General features: G+C 41.4%; 1 pseudogene across 1 annotated transcript; it reads left to right on the forward strand.

The window, feature by feature from the left end:
• The first annotated feature begins 551 nt into the window (after nt 1–551).
• LOC147620376 (aluminum-activated malate transporter 9-like) lies at nt 552–6,353 on the forward strand (annotated as a pseudogene). The gene is made up of 6 exons (XR_015269921.1): nt 552–1,069; nt 1,195–1,335; nt 3,918–4,195; nt 5,019–5,155; nt 5,269–5,422; nt 5,509–6,353. The product of XR_015269921.1 is annotated as an aluminum-activated malate transporter 9-like (transcript).
• Nucleotides 6,354–6,739: the final 386 nt, after the last annotated feature.

Genomic DNA, 6,739 nt, shown 5'->3' on the forward strand with positions numbered 1-6,739 from the left:
GCCGCGGCTAGCTCGTGCAGACGTTTATTTGTATACATGTGTATATGACCAAGCTCACTCAATTGTTTACTTCAAAGTGGGTTGTTTGAAAGAGCCCATTTTCAGCTTTGTATCAGGTATGCGCGACGAGCTCGAGCAGAGCAGGTATTGTGTGTATAACCAAGCTCACTCAATTGTTTACTTGAAAGTGGGTTGTTTGAAAGAGCCCATTTTCAGAAGGAGAATCTTTGAATCAGTAACAGTCCATATGAAATTGCTTGTTTTCCGCTTTCAGAGAACAAGTGTGTATGCAATCTCACATGATTGTTTGCGGTGAAAGTGGGTTGTTTGCAAAGGCTCATGGACATTCAGGAAGTCACAAGCTTTACACAGGTTCACAATTTTTATTGCAGTGAAAGTGGGCTGTTTGCAAGGGCCCATTTTTGAAAAGCATATGCACAGGGGGACCCCTACCACATTTGTTTTGACACAATCTCTACCTGCATCATGTATTTCGTATATGTATATGTGAAGGGTGCGCTTTAAGCTTGTTTACCAGCTTCACCTGCATGTTTACCAGCTTCACCTGCATATCTAAAAACTGTTGTGTAAGCATGGACATGTCGTACATTTGAGAATCGTGCATGCCGAAAGACGACCTTTACTGTAGCCAAATTTGTGTGTGCTACCCACCCCATTTGAAGTTTTGCTTACAATAGCGCCTACCGGGTACACATCGGCCTTGTCTGCATATTGGTAATACCCAACAGCATGGATGATTTGGGAGCTCCCTTGTTGGAGCACCATGAGAGAGCGACTATCAGCAAGCGATTAAGCAACTGTTGGAGCATATGTACTACACCTTTGAGAAGCTTCTGGGGCATGGTGTGTGTCGTCTTTTCATCGGCATCATTCGCAGTAAGGGAGCTTTTAACAAAGGAGCCGACCAAAACCATCCATGCCTTCAAGATGGGACTTGCTCTCTGTCTCGCTTTCCTTTTGGTCCTCCTCAAGGCCCCGTATGCCCTCTTTGGTAGCCATGTTATCTGGGCCGTCATGACCGTCATCGTTGTCTTCGAGTTCACCATAGGTTTTCTCATCTTTCTTAAATGTTTTATGTTAATTATATTTCTCATCTTTCTTGATGCCCTGTTTTTTCTCACATTCCACATGAAATCCTTACTCTTTGTTGCCACCACGACTTCATACATTCAGGTGCCACCCTAAGTAAAGGTTTGAACCGAGGTGTCGGAACTCTCTTAGCGGGACTTCTTGCGGTTGTAATCGGTGAGCTGGCTGGCCTACATGGCGGAGTTATCAATCCTGTCATAGTTGGCTCAAGTGTATTTGTTATAGGTGTGCCACTCCTTCCAGTTCGTATTTTTGCATAGCCCATGCTTCTAATAATGTGTATACCTGTGAGAGATACAGCTTTTATGTCACCCATGCAAGCATGCAAAGTTTGTTCAGTTGAATGTTAGTATAGTGTACAGAAGTACATCATGTGTGTGTTTTTGTATGTGCAATTAGTGTGTTGTAACTCACAACTTCTCTTCTCATTTCTACAATCACTTGTGCACAAGAGATGCCCCCAAATTGTCCTTGCCGATGAACGTATGCTTGCCTGCATATGGCTCTTCCGAGTGCGTGCACATGCATGCATATGGCTCTTCCGAGTGCCTGCACATGCATGCGCGCACACTTATTTTTGGGGTGGAAACTATATTGCATTAGTGCATGAAGGGCACTCTCAATTTGAGAGAAGGAACCACACACACACACACACAGAGACACACAAACATTTCATTTGTAACAGTTTTTTTAGCTCCAATATTCACAGAAAAAAGCTTTTTGTATACCCATTCTACTGGTTTTCCTATCTTAGCTATCTCATTTTTTACTTGTTCAAAGGGAACCTTCCCTTAGTTACTTGATAAATACTCACCTACCTAGGTGGAGTAAGAGGTACCTACCTCTGAAGCATCTTCTCATCACATTTAAACATCATGATTCATCCATGGGAACTTTCCCTTACTTGGTTCAGTGAGAACTTCCCCTTGGACACCTACTTCATTAATGACTAAGGTGCCTGCCTTCTTCACGAAAATGAAGAGCCCTGACCTTGCTGCTATTCTGAGATGGCGGTGCTCCCTGCATTTGATGGCGCGCCTCACAGATCAACTGTTTAAAGCCCTGTTGAAGTCCTTCACTGTGATAAGGTTGCAGCTCTCTCCCTCATCTGTGCTCCTGTCATTTCAACGTCTCACGTAGGCTTTTGCCTACTTAGATGTAGTCTTTTGAAGTATTTCTTTGTCTGCGCTTTATTTTATCTATTCAATAAAACTGGTTTGCCCTGTGGTTAGTTCTTGACCAGCTTGGTTCTTTTCTTTTTCAACAAAACAATAATGATGCTACTACTGCTCTGTCACATTTGAGCAGTGGTGTAGCACTTCATTTGGTTTTTACAAGGGTTAATTCTTACTGGGATTTAATACTACTGGTGTAAAATTGGCTAGTGTTGGCTGTTGTTCTCTGCAAGGAAGCTTTTCAACAATAAAACAAAATGTTGCTATTAAGCAATTGCTTCTGCAAGGGTAGAATCCTTGGTAGTCTTGATACTGATTGTAATGTTTAAGTTCTGGTCCTCTATATGCAGTGGTACTTTCCTTGCAAGCACAAAATGGCTTGTGTAGACACTCAGCTCACATATTGAATGCTTTTAATCGCACAAGCTTTCTTTAATTAGATTTGTTTTTCAGAAAAAACACAATGAGCAAGTATTGCATGCTCCTTACAAAAACTGTGACTCCCTTACTTGGACTTTAAACTATAAGCATACCTAGATTTTCTTTGTTTTTTTTCTACTCTATAAGCAAACACTCCCCATTCAAAAGTCGTCTTGTGTTGATCCTTGGGATCTATTGATACCTGATTATATCCAGAGAATTTGTCAAGAAAGCTATATGCCTTCTTCCTCGCTACCCTTTCCAGTACAAGATTTGTAATAGGAAGTGGATAGTGATCTCTCACAATAGCATCATTTACTTTCTTAAGATTGATGCACACTCTCAATTTTCCATTTTTCTTGGGTACAAACACAATAGGTGAAACCATTTTGTGTGTTCAATTTTGTAGATAATCTGTATTAACTGTTCTGTTGTCCTAATATATTCTTGCTTAACTGTTTTGCATTGCTTTAGATTTTCCCCTGCTGCTTTTAGATACTAGTGTCACTAATATACTCTTGCTTAACTGTTTTGCATTGCTCTAGATTTTCCCCTACTTCTTTTAGTCACTAGTGTCACTAGGTAGTCTAGATGCTGGATTGGTAAGTGCTATCAGACATAATGCTTTCTATGGTAAATGCAAAAGCAAGCCACTGTTTATATGGAAGATGGTACATATTCTTCTAACTTTGGTTAATGGTCATGAATTGGTTGCGGATCAAGGACTGCCGCTTACTGCTCTTGGAGGTTTACTGGTTTACCTCTTACTTGTTCTTACTTGACATGACATATGGTGGCTGTTTACAGCATTTTGCTGGCTATACTATCTGACCCTAGAGAATGTCAGGCTGTTCCTCCTTGCTGGTCTACTATTTTTCCTGTTAAAGCTGCTGGTTGCTTAGTATACTAACACATCAAGTTCTAATATACATATGCATGCGCACACACTTATTTTTGGGGTGGAAATTATCTTGCATTAGTGCATGAAGGGCACTCTCAATTTGAGAGAAGGAACCACACACAAACACACACATACTCTCTCTCTCTCTCTCTCTCTCACACACACACTCTCTCTCTCTCTCTCTCTCTCTCTCTCTCTCTCTCTCTCTCTCTCTCACACACACACACACACACACACACACACACACCAGTGCACTTGTTTCCCCCCATTATTGAACATGTTCACTTTATCTGGCATACAACTTGGAACAGGTGGCGTAGTGACATTTGGAAAGCTATGGCCAACCATGAAGCTGTATGAGTATGGTTTTCGAACCTTTCTGGTTACTTTCCGCTATATCATGGTTGCTGAATACACACAAGGCGATCCGGTGAGCACAGCTGTGAACCGGTTCTTTATCATTATTTTGGGTGCAGTGATAGGTATAGGTGTGAACATCTTCGTCCTTCCATTGTGGGCGGGTGAGGGCGGGTGAGGAACTTCACGAGTGTCTCAAAGAATTTCGACAGTTTAGCAGACTCCCTTCAAGGTTTGCTTCTCAGCATCCAGCAGAGGTTAAATTTTCCTGTACACTATTGTTATTTCCTATAACTTAATGGTTTTCGGGGTTTTCTGTTACCATTAAAGCATAGAACTAGTGAATGGTTGCCAAAAAGTACATAGAATGTGACAGTGTACATATATGTGGATATGCTTATTCATGTATATATACATACATTCATACAAAATAATGGATGTATAGGTATATTTTGTATATACATTCATACAAAATAATGGATGTATAGGTATATACTTGTACTTCTCCATATACTTATATGTACATTTATACATATACATATACATATAAATCTACAGGTATATACTTGTACTTTTCCATATACTTATATGTACATTTATACATATACATATACATATAAATCTACAGGTTCATGGACACACACGTGTGTGTGTGTGTGCACATATAGGTGTAACGAATGTATATTTGTATTCATCCGTGTATCCTATGTATGTATGCATACAAGCTATAATATGCCATGATTATAGTTATATAGGTTCATCCGTGTATCTATGTATGTATGCATACATAGATACACGAATGCATACGTAGATATGCAAATGCATACATATATAACTAAATGCCATGAATATAGATATATATGTGTGCGTACATTTATCTATGTGCTATAATATGCCATGAAGATGGTTATTTAGGTACATCTGGGATTTGAGCCAAGGGCCCTAGATTGGCACATGGATGTGACTTTTGAGGGGACCCTATCAAAAAAATACCATACAGCATTACGAAATGTTTCATGAAGGAATTCCTTTGATCAAATGTTCTTTATGTGCAGTTTGTGTAAATGAGTACCTTCGAGGTATCGTACTCGAAAGGGTTCCATCAAAGATTATAATGGGACTAGCTGCGGATGATCCCGTGTACAAGGGCTACAGATCCACGCTAATATCTGCGAGCAAAGAGGAGTCCTTGGTAAGGAATTAGGAGGTTCTCTATCAAAAGATGTATAATGTATTGTTTTCGACGCAATTAGGAGGTTTTCTGTTAAAAGTTGAGTCTCTTGTGTATAACTCTTTCGTTTATAGGCTACATTTGCAAGCTGGGAGCCTCCGCATCATGCATGGGCGGTTCCGGATGTTCAAGTATCCATGGCAAAATTATGTGAAGGTTGGGGCCATTTTACTCCATTGCACATATTCTGTGGTTGCATTGCATGGGTGTCTGCGATCTTCAATACAAGTAAGACTCGCCCTTCAATATCATTCTTTCTACACACACGTGATGATGCGACAATGTCTTTGTGCCTTTTTTCATGTTTCTAAAAGGCACCTTTAGCTGTTCGCGCCCTCTTTAAAGATGAGCTTCATGAACTTAGTGAAGAATGTGCCCAAGTCTTACGCAAGCTAGGAAAACAAGTCCATCATATGCAGAAGGGTGACCGCGCAACACTTTTGGATGGTGTGCGCAAAGCAATTGGACGGTTACAACAGAGCTTGTACTTTCACTCATATCTGCTTGTGCGGCCAGAGACGGGAATTTCTTTAATCTCATGGAAGAACTTCCTCTTAGTGTGATACCGGAGATAAAACAGAGTGGAGAGGTGGACGACGAAACAGGGGGCTTCTTTCAAACAGGTACGACAACCAAGTCTGGAATGGCTTATCACCACAATTGCGCTAGTGAAAGCTCTCGAAAGTACTATAGAAAGCTGCATTCTTGGCCATATAGGCCAATAGACGACTTCGACTTCGCCAAAGATTCCATGTTTGAGCAAAAAGTGAGAGTGTTGGAGAGTGCAAGCGCTCTCTCTTTGGGAACCTTTGCAATCCTGCTAGTGGAGGTGGCTCTGAGGCTTGATTACCTTGCGGAAGCTGTGGAAGAGCTAGGCGAACGTGCGCAATTTGCGGAGATTACAAGAGAGCAACCGAACTGTTCAGAGGTTGATGGAGAGCTAAGTGGGATAGTTTACGACAAATATAGTGGTTCAACAAGGACTGAACTCAATCACCATGCTTGAAGTTAGCTTGCAAGGAAGCAGGTACGTCTGCGCTTCATGTGTGCGGAGTTCCTATATATGTACCCAAACTCAAAAGCGTTTTTGGGACACTGGGGAGTTAATGTATCCTCTTAGTTGGCGCATGCCTTTCTTTGAGGAAACAATGAGCTTTTATTGCAGGCTAGATTTTTGTATTCTTGGCACGGGTCCTTAAGCAACTTGCACAAGAAGTTTTAGACATTTTCCCACTATAATTCCCACTTTGCCGATTATGACAACATCATGAGCTTCTGCGGGCAAGGCGTAGCATACCTAGCTAAGTGCGATGGGATAAGAGGCTGCCGGCCCTGGGAGGGGACTGGCAGTCCTCCTACCCCCACCGTACCTAGCTAGGTATGCGGAGCCTCGTCTGCAGAAGCTCATGATGTTGAACACTCTAGGAAAACATAAAGGAAAGGAGGCCTCTTTCCCACAAGGGAAAGTGCCCAAAACTACTAGTGTTCTCTTATGCAACTGAAAAGTGGAATGCATTGTTTTCGTACCTCCATTAAGCATTTGAG

Source organism: Cibotium barometz, chromosome 31 (assembly GCF_041138505.1).
Source record: "Cibotium barometz isolate CiBa-2024 chromosome 31, ASM4113850v1, whole genome shotgun sequence".
In the NCBI taxonomy this organism is placed as follows: Eukaryota; Viridiplantae; Streptophyta; class Polypodiopsida; order Cyatheales; family Cibotiaceae; genus Cibotium; species Cibotium barometz.